Genomic DNA, 18684 nt, shown 5'->3' with positions numbered 1-18684 from the left:
AAGTGATTCTGGGCCTGTACTGGCACTATTTATTTATTAATTTATTTATATATTTGCCATCTAAATTTTAACCCCGTTTTAACTCTTCAATTTTTTACAGACTGTGAATGACAGCATGAGCAAGAACAAAAAGCGTTGGGAAGAAGCGCTAAGTGTCTACTGCCACACTGCCTTGAATGCACCCGATCCTGTCGATCTCGGAAGTTAAGCAGGGCCAGTCCTGGTCAGTACCTGGATGGGTGACCGCCGGGGAACACCAGGTACGGTATGCTTTTCTCCAACATTGGTGTGTCCGGTCCAGGGGGTCATCCTTACTTGTGGGATATTCTCTTCCCCAACAGGAAATGGCAAAGAGTCCCAGCAAAGCTGGTCACATGATCCCTCCTAGGCTCCGCCCACCCCAGTCATTCTCTTTGCCGTTGCACAGGCAACATCTCCACGGAGATGGTTAAGAGTTTTTTGGTGTTTAAATGTAGTTTTATTCTTCTATCAAGTGTTTGTTATTTTAAAATAGTGCTGGTATGTACTATTTACTCTGAAACAGAAAAGGATGAAGATTTCTGTTTGTAAGAGGAAGATGATTTTAGCACAGTAACTAAAATCGATTGCTGTTTTCACACAGGACTGTTGAGATGAAGTAACTTCAGTTGGGGGAAACAGTTAGCAGTCTTTTCTGCTTAAGGTATGACTAGCCATATTTCTAACAAGACCATGTAATGCTGGAAGGCTGTCATTTCCCCTCATGGGGACCGGTAAGCCATTTTCTTAGTTAAACATAAAAGAATAAAGGGCTTCAAAAAGGGCTTAAAAACTGGTAGACATTTTTCTGGGCTAAAACAATTGCTTTACTAGGCATATTATGCAGATTCTAACTAATTATTGGTATTATAATCTTGGGGAATGTTTAGAAAAACGGCAGGCACTGTGTTGGACACCTTTTTCAGATGGGGGCCTTTCTAGTTATAGACAGAGCCTCATTCTGGGACTGTATAGGGGTTAAATGTAAAAACGGCTCCGGTTCCGTTAATGTAAGGGTTAAAGCTCTGAAATTTGGTGTGCAATACTTTTAATGCTTTAAGACACTGTGGTGAAATTTTGGTGAATTTTGAACAATTCCTTCATACTTTTTCACATATTCAGTAATAAAGTGTTTTCAGTTTGAAATTTAAAGTGACAGTAACGGTTTTATTTTAAAACGTTTTTTGTGCTTTGTTGACAAGTTTAAGCCTGTTTAACATGTCTGTACCATCAGATAAGCTATGTTCTATATGTATGAAAGCCAATGTGTCTCCCCATTTAAATTTATGTGATAATTGTGCCATAGTGTCCAAACAAAGTAAGGACAGTAATGCAACAGATAATGATATTGCCCAAGATGATTCCTCAAATGAGGGGAGTAAACATGATACTACATCATCCCCTACTGTGTCTACACCAGTTATGCCCACACAGGAGGTCCCTAGTACATCTAGTGCGCCAATACTTATTACCATGCAACAATTAACGGCTGTAATGGATAACTCCATAGCAAATCTTTTATCCAAAATGCCTACTTATCAGAGAAAGCGCGATTGCTCTGTTTTAATCACTGAAGAGCAAGAGGACGCTGATGATAACTGTTCTGACATACCCTCACACCAATCTCAAGGGGCCATGAGGGAGGTTTTGTCTGATGGAGAAATTTCAGATTCAGGAAAAATTTCTCATCAAGCTGAACCTGATGTTGTGACATTTAAATTTAAATTAGAACATCTTCGCGCACTGCTTAAGGAGGTGTTATCTACTCTGGATGATTGTGACAATTTGGTCATTCCAGAGAAATTATGTAAGATGGACAAGTTCCTAGAGGTTCCGGTGCCCCCCGACGCTTTTCCTATACCCAAGCGGGTGGCGGACATAGTAAATAAAGAGTGGGAAAGGCCCGGCATACCTTTTGTTCCCCCCCCTATATTTAAGAAATTATTTCCTATAGTCGACCCCAGAAAGGACTTATGGCAGACAGTCCCCAAGGTCGAGGGGGCGGTTTCTACTCTAAACAAACGCACTACTATTCCTATCGAAGATAGTTGTGCTTTCAAAGATCCTATGGATAATAAATTAGAGGGTTTGCTTAAAAAGATTTTTGTACAGCAAGGTTACCTTCTACAACCAATTTCATGCATTGTTCCTGTCACTACGGCAGCGTGTTTCTGGTTCGAGGAACTAGAAAAATCGCTCAGTAAAGAATCTTCGTATGAGGAGGTTATGGACAGAGTTCAAGCACTTAAATTGGCTAACTCTTTTGTTTTAGATGCCGCTTTGCAATTAGCTAGATTAGCGGCGAAAAATTCAGGGTTTGCTGTCGTGGCGCGCAGAGTGCTTTGGCTAAAGTCTTGGTCAGCGGATGTGTCTTCCAAGACAAAATTGCTTAACATTCCTTTCAAAGGTAAAACATTATTTGGACCTGATTTGAAAGAGATTATTTCAGACATCACTGGGGGAAAGGGCCACGCCCTCCCACAGGATAGGTCTTTTAAGGCTAATAATAAGCCTAATTTTCGTCCCTTTCGCAGAAACGGACCAGTCTCTAATTCTGTATCCTCTAAGCAAGAGGGTAATACTTCACAACCCAAACCAGCCTGGAAACCAATGCAAGGCTGGAACAAGGGTAAGCAGGCCAAGAAGCCTACCACTGCTACCAAAACAGCATGAAGGGATAGCGCCCGATCCGGGACCGGATCTAGTGGGGGGCAGACTTTCTCTCTTTGCTCAGGCTTGGGCAAGAGATGTTCAGGATCCTTGGGCACTAGAAATAGTTTCTCAAGGTTATCTCCTGGAATTCAAGGAACTACCCCCAAGGGGAAGGTTCCACATGTCTCAATTATCTTCAAACCAAATAAAGAGACAGGCATTCTTACATTGTGTAGAAGACCTGTTAAAGATGGGAGTGATACATCCAGTTCCAATAAGAGAACAAGGAATGGGATTTTATTCCAATCTGTTCATAGTTCCCAAAAAAGAGGGAACATTCAGACCAATTTTGGATCTAAAGATCCTAAACAAATTTCTCAGGATACCATCGTTCAAAATGGAAACTATTCGAACGATCCTACCTACTATCCAGGAAAATCAATTTATGACTACCGTGGATTTAAAGGATGCGTACCTACATATTCCTATCCACAAGGAACATCATCAGTTCCTAAGGTTCGCTTTTCTGGACAAGCATTACCAGTTTGTGGCACTTCCATTTGGATTAGCCACTGCTCCAAGGATTTTCACAAAGGTACTAGGGTCCCTTCTAGCGGTTCTAAGACCAAGGGGCATTGCAGTAGTACCTTCCTTGGACGACATCCTGATTCAAGCGTCGTCCATGTCAAAAGCAAAGGCTCATACGTCCTAGCCTTTCTCAGATCTCACGGATGGAAGGTGAACAAAGAAAAAAGTTCTCTGTCCCCATCAACAAGAGTTCCCTTCTTGGGAACAATAATAGATTCCTTAGAAATGAGGATTTTTCTGACAGAGGTCAGAAAATCAAAACTTCTAAGCTCTTGTCAAGTACTTCATTCTGTTCCTCGTCCTTCCATAGCGCAGTGCATGGAAGTAATAGGATTGATGGTTGCAACAATGGACATAGTTCCTTTTGCACGAATTCATCTAAGACCATTACAACTGTGCATGCTCAGACAGTGGAATGGGGATTATACAGACTTGTCTCCGACGATTCAAGTAGATCAAAAGACCAGAGATTCACTCCGTTGGTGGCTGACCCTGGACAATCTGTCACAGGGAATGAGCTTCCGCAGACCAGAGTGGGTCATTGTCACGACCGACGCCAGCCTAGTGGGCTGGGGCGCGGTCTGGGAATCCCTGAAAGCTCAGGGTCTATGGTCTCGGGAAGAGTCTCTTCTCCCGATAAACATTCTGGAACTGAGAGCAATATTCAGTGCTCTCAGAGCTTGGCCTCAACTAGCAAAGGCCAAATTCATAAGGTTTCAGTCAGACAACATGACGACCGTTGCATATATCAATCATCAGGGGGGAACAAGGACTTCCCTGGCGATGAAAGAAGTGACCAAGATAATTCAATGGGCGGAGGATCACTCCTGCCACTTGTCTGCGATCCACATCCCAGGAGTGGAAAATTGGGAAGCGGATTTTCTGAGTCGTCAGACATTCCATCCGGGGGAGTGGGAACTCCATCCGGAAATCTTTGCCCAAATAACTCAATTATGGGGCATTCCAGACATGGATCTGATGGCGTCTCGTCAGAACTTCAAGGTTCCTTGCTACGGGTCCAGATCCAGGGATCCCAAGGCGACCCTAGTAGATGCACTAGTAGCACCTTGGACCTTCAACCTAGCTTATGTATTCCCACCGTTTCCTCTCATCCCCAGGCTGGTAGCCAGGATCAATCAGGAGAGGGCCTCAGTGATCTTGATAGCTCCTGCGTGGCCACGCAGGACTTGGTATGCAGACCTGGTGAATATGTCATCGGCTCCACCATGGAAGCTACCTTTGAGACAGGACCTTCTTGTTCAGGGTCCATTCGAACATCCGAATCTGGTTTCCCTCCAACTGACGGCTTGGAGATTGAACGCTTGATTTTATCAAAGCGTGGGTTTTCAGATTCTGTAATAGATACTCTGATTCAGGCTAGAAAGCCTGTAACTAGAAAAATTTACCATAAAATATGGAAAAAATATATCTGTTGGTGTGAATCTAAAGGATTCCCATGGAACAAGATAAAAATTCCTAAGATTCTATCCTTTCTACAAGAAGGTTTGGAGAAAGGATTATCTGCAAGTTCTCTGAAGGGACAGATCTCTGCTTTATCTGTTTTACTTCACAAAAGACTGGCAGCTGTGCCAGATGTTCAAGCATTTGTTCAGGCTCTGGTTAGGATCAAGCCTGTTTACAGACCTTTGACTCCTCCCTGGAGTCTAAATCTAGTTCTTTCAGTTCTTCAAGGGGTTCCGTTTGAACCCTTACATTCTGTAGATATTAAGTTATTATCTTGGAAAGTTTTGTTTTTGGTTGCAATTTCTTCTGCTAGAAGAGTTTCAGAGTTATCTGCTCTGCAGTGTTCTCCGCCCTATCTGGTGTTCCATGCAGATAAGGTGGTTTTGCGTACTAAGCCTGGTTTTCTTCCGAAAGTTGTTTCCAACAAAAATATTAACCAGGAGATAGTTGTACCTTCTTTGTGTCCGAATCCAGTTTCAAAGAAGGAACGTTTGTTACACAATTTGGACGTAGTCCGTGCTCTAAAATTCTATTTAGAGGCTACTAAAGATTTCAGACAAACATCTTCCTTGTTTGTTGTTTATTCTGGTAAAAGGAGAGGTCAAAAAGCGACTTCTACCTCTCTTTCCTTTTGGCTTAAAAGCATTATCCGATTGGCTTATGAGACTGCCGGACGGCAGCCTCCTGAAAGAATCACAGCTCACTCCACTAGGGCTGTGGCTTCCACATGGGCCTTCAAGAACGAGGCTTCTGTTGACCAGATATGTAAGGCAGCGACTTGGTCTTCACTGCACACTTTTGCCAAATTTGACAAATTTGATACTTTTGCTTCTTCGGAGGCTATTTTTGGGAGAAAGGTTTTGCAAGCCGTGGTGCATTCCATTTAGGTGACCTGATTTTCTCCCTCCCTTCATCCGTGTCCTAAAGCTTTGGTATTGGTTCCCACAAGTAAGGATGACGCCGTGGACCGGACACACCAATGTTGGAGAAAACAGAATTTATGCTTACCTGATAAATTACTTTCTCCAACGGTGTGTCCGGTCCACGGCCCGCCCTGTTTTTTTAATCAGGTCTGATGAATTATTTTCTCTAACTACAGTCACCACGGTATAATATGGTTTCTCCTATATATATTTCCTCCTGTCCGTCGGTCGAATGACTGGGGTGGGCGGAGCCTAGGAGGGATCATGTGACCAGCTTTGCCATTTCCTGTTGGGGAAGAGAATATCCCACAAGTAAGGATGACGCCGTGGACCGGACACACCGTTGGAGAAAGTAATTTATCAGGTAAGCATAAATTCTGTTTTTTTTTCATATTTAAAGCAGTGAAGCATGTGTCAAATTTACTGATCATAGCAATATTCATTGAAACAACTGTAGCTTGCAACTACTAAAAATTAGATGTCCATTGTATTAAAGATAATTATCTTTTGTAAAGACAGACATACAGGCAGGCAAGCAAAAAGAGGGGCAGGAAACTCTTTATCTATGTATACATTTTGTCATGGGTCAGCAAGTGATTCTGGGCCTGTACTGGCACTATTTATTTATGTATTTATATATTTGCCATCTAAATTTTAACCCCGTTTTAACTCTTCAATTTTTTACAGACTGTGAATGACAGCATGAGCAAGAACAAAAAGCGTTGGGAAGAAGCGCTAAGTGTCTACTGCCACACTTCCTTGAATGCACCCGATCCCGTCTGATCTCGGAAGTTAAGCAGGGCCAGGCCTGGTCAGTACCTGGATGGGAGGCCGCCTGGGAACACCAAGTGAGGTAGGCTTTTGTTTTCATTTTTAAAGCAGTGAAGCATGCCTCATATTTACTGATAGTAGCAAAATTCATTGAAACAACTGTAGCTTGCAATACTAAAAATTAGATGTCCATTGTATTAAAGATAATTATCTTTTTTAAAGACAGGCAGGCAGAAAGAGGGGCAGGAAACTATCTGTGTATACTTTTTGTCATGGGTCAGCAAGTGATTCTGGGCCTGTACTGGCACTATTTATTTATTTATTTATTTATTTATATATTTGCCATCTAAATTTTAACCCCGTTTTAACTCTTCAATTTTTCACAGACTGTGAATGACAGCATGAGCAAGAACAAAAAGCGTTGGGAAGAAGCGCTAAGTGTCTACTGCCACACTTCCTTGAATGCACCCAATCCTGTCTGATCTCGGAAGTTAAGCAGGGCCAGGCCTGGTCAGTACCTGGATGGGAGACCGCCTGGGAACACCAGTTGCGGTAGGCTTTTTTTTTTCATTTTTTTTTTTAAATTGTATTTTTTAATGATTTTTTGTAACAAGAGAGAAAGAGATACAACAACTGTACGAGACAATCGTACATCAAATGTAAATACACCAAGACAAAAAGAGTAAGCAATACAATCATGACATTAATACCTATTCAAGAGGGATATTGGTATCCCAATGAGAAGTAAGGTAACATTGGGAGAGGGATGAAGAAAGGAGAGGAAAAGGGAAAAAGAAAAAGATAAAGGGGTAGGCTAGGAGGCCTTTAGGGGGAGGGGGGAGGGTCATGGGAGGAGCCAGTTCAGGTATACAAGGATAAGGCCAGGGGTTCTGCCAAAGTGTTTAGGGGTATACTTTCACCTAGGTATCAAAACTAGGGAGCCAGAGAGTGTCAAACCTACTTTTACAGTCAGACCAGATTAATTCAAAGAAATCGGACGTACCAGAGGCATAGTAAATGTTTTTCTCCATGGAGTATATGTAAGCCATAGTAGATACAATATCCGACCAGGCCGGGGGGAGGGATCTTTTCCAAGTTCTCGCTATGTTAAGTTTAACTGCAGACAGGAGATAGACACTTAGGGAGCCATAGTGTTTGGGTAGTTTACATGTGCCTAAGTGGAATAAGGCCATCTTGGGTGTTCTAGGGAGGTTGATACCTAAGCTGGTTAATGTAGAAAAGCATTTATTCCAGATGGGCTTGAGTCTAGGGCAGCTCCACCAAATGTGGAGCTGCCCCAGAGCAGTCTCTCCAACAGGTGGGGGAGGCCCCAGGAAAAATTTCTGCGAGTCGAGCTGGGACATAGAACCAATGCGTGAGTACCTTTATGTAGGTTTCAAGGATGGTAATGCAATGGAGGGTTTTCTTCGTTAATAAGAGCGTGCGTTGCCACTCTGTGAGGGGTACCATGAAGTCTAACCTCCGTTCCCATTTTTGAATATGTTGGGCTTTATCAGCTGGGGCAGCACCTTCCATAAGCGTGTAGTGTAAGGATAATGATTTGCCCAGCCTAAGCCCCTGTTGCCATCAAACTTCCCAAATGGTAAGCTGCCGAGGCAAAGCGGGTTTGAAACCCCCCCATACTATTTATACCTTAAGTCAGGAGTTCAATGTTCTCTATTTAACAGTGGATTATATACGAGCAGATTTGCACTTATACTGTTACATTGTTTGGAGTATCACCTGCATCTGAACTATAAATTACAGCATACTGTACATCTGAGTGCAATGCAATTACAGAGTGTCTGAGTGCGACCAATAAAGTATCAGAAATTACAATATAAACTATCTGGGTCTACCTCTAATTAAATTTTGCAGTTGAACTTTTTCTGCATCTTGTATCATACCTGATATTTTCTTTCATAAAATACAGGACATGTAACAGTAGAACAATGTTAATAATAATAAACAAATAGGTGTAAAGTGTTCAGCATCTTCAGGCGAGTAATAACATGCCGTTATTAATACTATTGGGATATACACAAAGAACAATATCCCCATTAGGAAATGGAAGATCTTGCAGGAATGTCTTGGATCCATGATTGAGATCATCATCCTGGTCTTTGTGAGGAGTAATCGATACCTTATCAACCACTTCTCCTTTGTGAGGGATGACCGATAGCTTGTCACCTGCTTCTCCTCTCTTTGGACAGAGTTTTACTAGTGAAGTGTGTATCCAGATGTCCTTGTCGTCAGTCAGTACGGCAGTCCTGGTTACAGCGATCACGGTGACTGGCTTGCTGAACGGGAAACCTCCTTTCTTTGCTTTATTTAGCTGGCGAATGCAGACCAGATCTCCAGGCTTGAAAGGATGGGTTGGTTCCTGTGAGGGAAGAGGTAAACGGGAAGACACATCACCATAGATGCAATTCAATTTATCAATCAATTGTTTTACATATTGTTCCTTAATACAATCTAAATTACCATTTTTAATAAGTGGGCCTTTTACCCATGGAGTCGGGAATGGTCTGCCCATTAGGACCTCAAATGGAGACAACCTGGTTGTCCTATTTGGGGTCATTCTTATTTCTGCTAAAATCGCAGGTAAATAGTTTTGCCATTTAACCCATGTACCTGCTGTTGCCTTTAAAAGTTTTTCCTTGATATTGCGATTCATTCTTTCTTACAATCCCTGAGCTTTGAGGATGGTAGGGAATGTGAAAGTTCCAATTAATCTGTAACCATTCTACTAACTCATGTGTGATTTTACTAATGAACGCTGGACCGTTATCAGAATTAATCTGAAGTGGACAACCAAATCTGGGAATTACTTCAGTGGCTAAAATTTGAGCAACTGTTTTTGCATCTTCCCTCTGGGTAACAAAAGCTTCTGGCCACTTAGAAAATTGGTCAACTATTACAAGCAGATATAATTGTTTAGTGCCAGTTTTTGGAATATGTGTAAAATCAATTTGTAGATGTGTGAATGGGGCTGTAGGTGGGGGTAAGTGGTCATGTTGGGCTTTACTGGGAATGGTTGCATTGGTCTGTAAGCAATATACACATCTATTAATATATACCTTGCAATGATCACCTATACCTCTAATGTAGAAAGATTGCTTCAACAAGTTAGTTGTTGGTTTTATACCTAGGTGTCCAAAACCATGGGCTTGTGCTATAAAGAGTGGTGCACTGCTTTCCGGTATGTCCACCTTCCCCTCTTTAGAAAACAAACCATTCTCATCTAAAGTTAACCCATTAGTAGTCCAGAAAGATATGTCACTAGGAGTGGCATGTCCCTGGAGTTCAAGAAGCATATGGTCTGTAGGACATGAAGGTGGGGCTAAAACAGCATGGTGGATCCGGGTGAATGAGAAACATAAGCAGCCTCTTTAGCAATTTTATTTGCAAGCGCATTACCCAAGGAAATAGGGTCAGACTTGTATGTATGTGCACGGCAATGTATGATCGCTATGTCCTTTGGGAGTTGTATGGCCTCTAAAAGGTCATTAATCAGGTCTGTATGAGAGATGGTCTTGCCATCTGCTGAAACAAAACCACGTTGTTTCCATATCATAAAAAAATCGTGCACAACCCCAAAAGCATAGCGAGAGTCAATGTAAATGTTAACAGATTTATTTTCAAACAATTTACATGCTTTTGTGAATGCTATTAATTCTGCAGCTTGTGCAGAAGGATAAGGAATGGGGCCTGCATCTAGAACAATGTCTGGTAGTTGCACAACGGCATAGCCTGTCTTATAAATACCGTTACTAGGTCAGGAACAAGAACCATCAACAAACACATTATCAGCATGGTCAAAAGGTTTATCCATCAAGTCAGGTCTTGGTGTGGTAATGTGGTGTATTACCTCTATACAATCATGGTCTGTTGGAAAGTCTGGTGATCCTGTAAGTAAGGCACTAAGTATTTGAGTTGGCCCTAAGGATACACTACTATATTTAATAGTCAGATTTGTATTATTCAATAATATACATTCATAACCAGAAAGTCTTTGAGAAGTCATGTGTTGGGTAGTGAAATTTTTTACAAGATGTAAAACTTGGTGACTAGTGTGTAGTACTATTGGATGGCGTAATGTGATTGTTTCAACCATCTCTACAGCCATGGCGCAAGCCGCCAATGCTCGGAGAAACGCTGGCATCCCTTGTACCGGTATTGGAACTGCTTTGGAAAAGAAAGCTACGGGACGCATATTGCCTCCACCATGCTCTTGGGCACAGACAGCATCCATGGTTTTACAATTGTCCCTCGCATACAAGTGAAATGGTTTACAATAATCAGGTAGTCCCAAAGCAGGGGCACTAATAATGCTAGTCTTCAGAGCTATGTAGGATTTAGTCATGTCTGTGGTCCATTGTATATGTTCAGGGCTTATCCCTTTTGTGGCTTGCCTTAGAATGGAATCATGATGGGAGCACTCAGGAATCCATTGTCTGCAATAATTAATCATACCTAGAAAGGTGAGCATGTCCTTTCTAGTAACTGGCTTTGGGATCTGTTGAATCGCTTGGATTCGTTTGGGACTAATGGACCGGTGGCCTTGGGAAAGCACAAAACCAAGGTAATCCACTTTTGTCACTCCTACTTGTAGCTTATGTTTTGCTATTTTATGACCTTCAGCAGCAAGGTGTTTTAACAGACTTATTGTATCTACTGTATTTGCCTCCTGGTTAAGACTACACAACAGTAGGTCATCAACGTACTGAAGGAGGATGGAACCTTGGCTGGGTGCCATGACCGCACGATACGTTGGAGCACCAGCGAGTAGACCGCAGGTGAGGCCACATAGCCTTGAGGGAGGCGTGTCCAGGTAAGCTGACGCCCATCATAATAAAAAGCCATAAGTAGCTGTGTCAGGGTCCAATCGGACTGAAAAGAATGCGTTAGCTAAATCAATGACTGTAAATATACAGGCGTCATGTGGAATGGCTGTGAGTAAGGTTGTAACATCTGGGACTATTGGGGCAATTGGGATTACTATTTCATTAATTGCCCTTAGGTCTTGTACTAACCTATATTCATTGTCTTTCTTTGGGATCGGATTTATGGGGGTATTATAGGGAGAAACTACTGGACGGAGGATTCCTTGTTTAAGGAATTCCTCTATCATGGGTCTTATCCCTTCTTTCTTCTCTCTAGACAATGGATATTGTTTAATAAACACTGGAGTAGTATTAGGTTTTAATCTGGCTTTATATGGCGTACACTGAACTAAACCAACGTCAAGTTTTGAAGATGCCCATACAGAGGATGGGGCATCTGTCAATATGTCATCATAAAAACACAGGTTAGTGGACCCTAGACTCATGTCTAACCCACCCTGGCTAGTGACAGCTACTTTCACTCCAAGGGGACCCATAAGATCACGACCCAAAAGGTTAAGGGGACCCCCAGTTATAATACGAAATGGGTGCAAAAGTTGTTGGCCAGTACAAGGTACCCTAACTTCAAGTGGCGGTGTGATACGAGTCTGAGTCAGCACTCCATTAATCCCTAGAGAAGGTTCAGATTTTCCAGTAATGCCATCATACATATCTGAGCATAAGGCGGAGCATGTAGCTCCTGTGTCTACTAGAAATGGTAGGGGTTCTCCCTCCACTTCTAGGACTAAGTATGGTTGCTCATGATAACTTGTTGACAACACTGGAAAAATTGGAGTGCTACCTTCTAGGCACCCCTATGGCCATTGTATGTTGTGTTTGGGTTCCTCCATGGGTGCAGGGGCTATGTAAGGCTGTCTGTTATACTGTCGGGGATTGTAAGGGGGGCCAGAATTATTAGGGGGTTTTGGGCATTCATTTTTCCAATGTCCCTGTTCCTCACAGTTAAAACAATGTGTTCTGTTTGAAGTATAATTCCCTCTAGCTCTTCCTCTAGCTCTCCCTCTACCTCTCACATACATTCTATTACTCCCTGTATTATCCCTTTCCCTGGCCTGGAATGGATCACAATGTTGTAAACTCTGCTTTTGATAAAAAGCAGCATTTTTTCCTTCTAATTTCCTGATGTCAAAACAACCTGCCCCTTCTTTTTCATGAATTCTTTTCAAGAATTCTGCTGGAGTCAACTCTGGCCAATCAGAGACAAGTTGCTTCACCAACAAGGAAAGCTGAGGTTGCATATTACTAATACAAGTCTGGACCTTCAGAGAGCCCATTGCATCTCCTGATTCCATTCCAGCCTCTTCCTTCCAGCATTTATAAAAATGCTTAAACAAATTCTACTACTGTTTCCTTTGTATTCTGTTTGCACGCTAGTGCTATTGACATACTTTGTTTATCCTTCCATATTCTATGCATTTCTATACTTAATTCTGTCCACATTTCATCAAGTTCCTCACGTGTGTTTAGTTAATTGTTGGATCTCGACTCAATTTACTAATACTCTTTACATTACCCCACTCCCAACCTGATTCAGGGTCATAGTCTAGAAGTGCATCAATGATAATTCTTATGTCTGTCTGTGTCATGTTTTGTCCTTGTAACATTCTTTTAAAATACATAATATAAGCTGATGGATGTTGACGGGGGTTTGGGGCTCCCTTGGTAATTTCCCTTAATTCACCCGGGGACAAAGTTTTAATAATTAATTGGTTTCCCACAGTAAGAAATGGCATACTAGCTTCTGGTACAGCTGCCTCCTCCCCCTCTACTTCTTCATTCCCTCTTTTATATTGTGGGGTTATTGTAGGAGGGTAGGAAGGTGTTACTGGTTCAACCTTAATCGGGGGTTTGGGCATAATTGGGGGTTTAGTGACCTGGTATCGGGGAGTTACAGAAGGTCCTGGCAGGTCCATTCCTGGGGTACCTGAGCAGAGGCAATAGCAATAGTCTCTAGATCTAATTCACTAGGGCATGGGAGGCTAGGATATAGTCTGTTATATGATGGCAAAGGTAGGTGAGGGGCATTATATGGGGCAGGGGGGGTGAATATGCTCTCTGTCTTTGCTTCTCACTTTTACCCTTCTTTTTATTCTCATCTATATCAATATATTGCCAGTATGGAGCAACAGTCAGCCAATTTTCCCCACCCTTTTTCATATAATCCATATTCCACCCTGGATCACCTTTATACCATGGAAATGCCTCTTCATCACCTAGACACAACCCTTTTACCATATTAATATGAAATTTATCATTATCCCCCTCTCTGGGGAATGGATCAGAGCTTCTCATAGCTTCTGTCCATTCTGCCATATTCTGAACCCAAGGAATAATATACATAAACCCATCGGGCGACACCCTTCCCACATAATCTTTACATGTTCCTCCTGGCTTAGGTGATGGAAATTGTTTAGACTGGGATTTGCCCATTCTCAACTCCTAACTTATCCTTTAAAACATTTACAACAAAATATAATACAATACAAAAAATAAATAAATAATAAAAAATAATAAAAATTAAAAAATACAATACCTTTACCTTTAAGAGCAATTAATTGTTGAATCTTTTTGCAAAAACCACATTAACTAGAATGGTTGTACTCTGTTACCAGTTATTGTGCTTAATGCTTAACTTTACAACAAGAGAAGGAAAAAAAATATATCACTATGCTGATTCTTTCAGTAGTTTCTGGCATTAATTATCTCTAGGTCAAAGGTCACCCTTCACCAGAAAAAATGTAGCGTTTTACTAACATTCAGAAACAGCAATACATATTAGCAACTGTTTACTTTCTTCATACTTTATACAATAAACAGTATTTTACTTCCTTAACACTTTATACAATAAACAGTATTTTGCCATACAGCATATTTAAAAAGCAAGCAGCATAAGAATTCATATAAACAATGCAGTATTTATCTTATAACTTTAAAGCAATGTTAGCCATACAGCATATTTCAAAAGCAAGCAGCAAGAAAATATGTGGTTTAACCCTTCAGCCAGACTTTATATAATCTGATTTCTACCAAAGAAATCTATTATTCCCCTTTTTATTTAGTCTACCAAAGACTTCATTATTATTAATTAAAATGTACCAAAGATTTAATTAGAATCTACCAAAGATTCATATACATATTTAACCTGATTTCTACCAAAGAAATCTACTATTCCTCTTTTTAGTTTACCAAAGACAATAGTTAGAATCTACCAAAGATTCACATATATATTTCCGAACTATTCCGATGTAAAATGAAACTTAAGGGGTCTCGTGGTAAGAGAAAAAAGGTCAGAATAAAAAGGACTCTTTGTTCAACTCACCTTCCGAGATATCCCTGTTTCATCCCACTTGTCTGACACCAGTTTTTAGGGTTACTTCTTTTGTTTCTTAGCTCTGCTCTGGCTGATAAGGGTGCAGCACACGTTTTCTTCAGGGCCCTGGGGTGACCACTGAAATCACACACACATGCAACTGAGTGTTTTCACAAGATTCCCATTTATTGAAGAACACACAAAGACTTCATACTGAAGTATACGTCATACATGAGGTCACAGGAAATGTATAAAAAACGTAGTTAACTTCACATCTGCATAAGGGGCCCACAGGAAATAAGAATGTTGTTATAGCACATAACAGAATATGCCCATATAACCATTTGTAGAGAGGATCTTATATTAGAACCATATGTTAAAACTTATACAAAAGAAACTTGTGGAATATTGCTATGGGATACTGTGTTCTACATTATAAACATTTGATACAAGATTTAAGGCTACCCTCAATATGCTTAATATGTGAGATTCAAATTACCCATATAACATAATATATATTATATGTATATATATATATATATATATATATATATATATATATATATATATATATATATATATATATATATATATATATATATATACTCATCAAGTTATACTGAAACAAATATGATTTTGAGTTAATACAAGGACACCTAAAGAGAATGTCAGTAATTAAGCTCAATATAGACTGATTTGAACTTAGTATTTAGACTTTAGTGCTATACTCTACAAAAGTAGTTTTAGGAATTGTGTAGAATGGCTTGGTATACACAGTTTGTGCAAAATGTGATATCAGCCTGTTTTCTTCCCATCTTGTGCAAAACTTCTTACCAATATACTGAATTGCATAGCACTTTGAGTATTGCAACCTTGATGTATTATCAATTCTATATTAACTTTACAAGGAAACAACAAGAGAATTCAAGTAATAAAGCTTGGTTTTGATCAGTAGTGAAAATCTCAGCAAAGAAGTAAGCAAATTTGTGATGGAGGATTTACAGTTAGCATAGGGGTTGATGTTAGCAAAGGGAAGTATGGCACATAATAGTTAATTACTAAACCAAATGGAAAAGGAGATTGTGTTTGGTATTGCAGCTTTGAGAGGTGAGTAGTTCTAAGCAGTATAGAAAATAATAATAGTATTAAAAAGCATAAGCCAAAGTAAAAATTTTCTTAGCCTTACTATTGTTACTTAAGTTCTATGACATGGTGAGAACAAATGTAAGGTCTTCATTGTGGAAAACTATTGGTCAACAATGAATCAAAGAGGTTTCTGAAGTCCAATAGTTAGCTAGATTGTATTTGATTTAAATAAAGTTGCTAAGCATGCAATAACCTCATTGGAACCACTGTTTAAAGTTATTTTCCAATTGAATTAATATCTTATTAGTCTAGGATTGTTTATATTTAATAAAGTAATGCATTATTATCTCTTGCATTTACAGGAAAATAAATCTTATTTCTTGAAAAACAGCTCTCCCTAATTTTTATAGGACTAACCAGTTTGTATACTCTTGAACATAGAAATCATTCTGGTTGCTTCACTTTTTCTGCAAAATGTGATGGCTTCTTGGGTTTTTGGCTGGAAGCAGGTCCGCTTGTTTTTGGCTTGAAGCTTGACGCCTGGAGATCCACTCCCTTGGCCTTGAGTCCTTCCTTTTTTGGTTGGGCTCCTGCTGCTATTGGGGGGGGGGTGGCTCCTCCTTAGGCATATGGCAACAGGTGATTAGGTCCATCCCTTTGGCCTTGTGGCATCGCCCTTGGGCTTAATCCTCTATGCTGCTATTAGGGGGATGCACTGAAAACTTGCCTAAAGAAGTGCTGCAATGGAGTTCCCGGCCCCTGATGTGAAGCATACAGTACGGCTGTATATCTCGGAGGAGAAGAGGTTGGTGGTGGGATTGGCTCATGTGCAGACTGCTGTGTTGGAGGGGATCTTGAAGATGCCATGGCCAAGTCTATTTTGTGTGATGCCCTTTTTTCAACAAGGGTTTTTCGATGTTACGCTCTATATGGAGAATGATGCTGTTACTTGCTTCCAGAGGGCTGCAGAAATGAGTGGTGATCCAGCTTTGCAGGGTATTACTATGGTCCGTAATATTGTGAGAGAGAGACCAAGAAGAACTCCAGTGATCATGCAGATGTATAACCCTTTTTTTCCTGATGCTCAGATCATTGTGTGGTTGCAGAAGTTCTGTGCTTATGTTTCCCAAGCTGAGCGGATGTCTTTTAATAGAAAGAGAAGATTCTGGGTTGAGTTTAAGTCAGCTGGTGGCTCATTAAGTCATCCTCCCCAGACTTTTTCCATTGGTGGTAATAAAGGGTTCTTGTTCTATCCTGCAATGCCTGCTTTCTGTAGGAAGTGCCAAAGGTTTGGTTATTTGAAGGAGGACTGTCCTGATGTGCTGTTCTGCAGGAACTGCGGTGTCCTGGGTCATGTGTCAGCTCACTGCCCAGAAGCAAGGAAATGTGACCTTTGTGGTGCTGTGGATTATATGGCAAGGATGTGTCCCAAACTTCAAAAGAGGACATTTGCAGACGTTTTAGCTGGCAGGAGAGAAGATCCCTCAGAGTCCAATAAGAGTGAGGATTCCCGGCAGTCTGTGGATGTGAAGCTTATGTTTGGTGTTGCGTGTGTTGTTCCAACAGTGTCAGAAGGTCAAGGTACTTCCAGTATGGTGGATAATATTCCTGAGTCTGGTCTGTCTGGGGTGTCAGATGGTGAGGATTTGGTGCCTCCTGATGTCGGATCTACAGAGGTGGAATAAATGGATCAAAGTAAGGATCCTAGGAAACGGCCAGCAGATGATGAAGCTTCTAATGTTCTTGATGACATTTCAGATTCTTCAGATTCCTCTTCTCTGGAGGAGGAGGCAGAAGAGGGAGATGTTTTTATTTCTGATTCGGCATCTTCTGTTGGAGATCAGGAGTTTGTAGAAAAGACTGATTTACAGAAGTTTTTATCTACAACTGGTATGGAGAATGCTCCTCTGGTTAAGAGTAAGAAGTCTGCCAAGTCTTCTGAGAAACCAAAAAAGAGGAGGAAGAAGAAGAAGAAGAAATAACTTCTGTCTTTTGTGATCCTTTTTCTTCTATATGTTGTTAAGACTTGCATCTTTGAATGTACGTAGTATAAGAAGATCTCAGAGACGTGCTTGCATTCTGGATGCGTTGGCTTCCCTGAATAGGGACATTTACTGTATTCAAGAATGTAGGTTGTCTGAACCTTTTCAGGGGGCCAAATGGGACAAAGGTCCATCTGTGTGGTCCTATTGTTTAGATAGGAATGGAGGGTTGGGTGTGTTGTTTGTGGGGAATAGGTTTCAGATTGTAAGGGTAGAACATATTGTTATGGGGAGGGCAATGCTTGTTGTTTTTGTTTATTGTGGGGTTGAAATGAATTTGTTTTGTATATATGCTTCACCTAAAGGAGGGGAAAGGGTGGAATTATTTGCTAAGTTATGTTTGTATTTGGGTGGGAGGGGTCCTATTATTGTTGCTGGAGATTTTAATTGTGTAATAAATGTTGGGGATAGGGAGGGGGTTGGTAATGTGGAGCTTGATAAGTCCAGCAAAGATTTGGTGGAGTTGATTGCACTTTTTGGTTTGAAGGATACCTTCCGAGTTTGTAATAAGGCCGGAAAAGGCTTTACTTTTTTTTCTGAAAGTGGGACAGTTAAATCACGCATTGATTTTGTTTTTTGTTCCAGGAATTTTTCTATTCAAAATTTTGAGTTACGAAGATTTGCTTTTACGGACCATGCTTGTGTGGAATGTGATGTGAGTATTTCGAGTGATGCTATATATGGTAAGGGTGTGTGGAAATTGAATGTATGTTTGTTAGAGGATGTAAATGTGAGGAAACAGTTTGAAAGATCAAGTGGATGAAGAGGAAGAATGGTGATTTTTGCAATATTTTAGATTGGTGGGAGTAGGTAAAAGTGGAAGCAAAAAGGTTTTTTGTTAGGAAAGGATGTGAGAAAGTGAGGAAAGATTGGAGGTTGTATGAGAATTGGCAGTTGCGGTTGGATTATTTGAGAAGATTGCG

General features: G+C 40.7%; 3 pseudogenes; all 3 read left to right on the top strand.

Moving 5' to 3' along the window:
- The first annotated feature begins 154 nt into the window (after positions 1–154).
- Positions 155–272, top strand: LOC128650972 (uncharacterized; annotated as a pseudogene).
- A 6114-nt stretch (positions 273–6386) lies between these two features.
- LOC128650811 (uncharacterized) lies at positions 6387–6505 on the top strand (annotated as a pseudogene).
- Positions 6506–6856: 351 nt separating this feature from the next.
- LOC128650881 (uncharacterized) lies at positions 6857–6975 on the top strand (annotated as a pseudogene).
- Positions 6976–18684: the final 11709 nt, after the last annotated feature.

This window comes from Bombina bombina, chromosome 2 (genome assembly GCF_027579735.1).
Source record: "Bombina bombina isolate aBomBom1 chromosome 2, aBomBom1.pri, whole genome shotgun sequence".
Lineage (NCBI taxonomy): Eukaryota > Metazoa > Chordata > Amphibia > Anura > Bombinatoridae > Bombina > Bombina bombina.
This window is presented reverse-complemented; position numbering and strand designations above follow the sequence as displayed.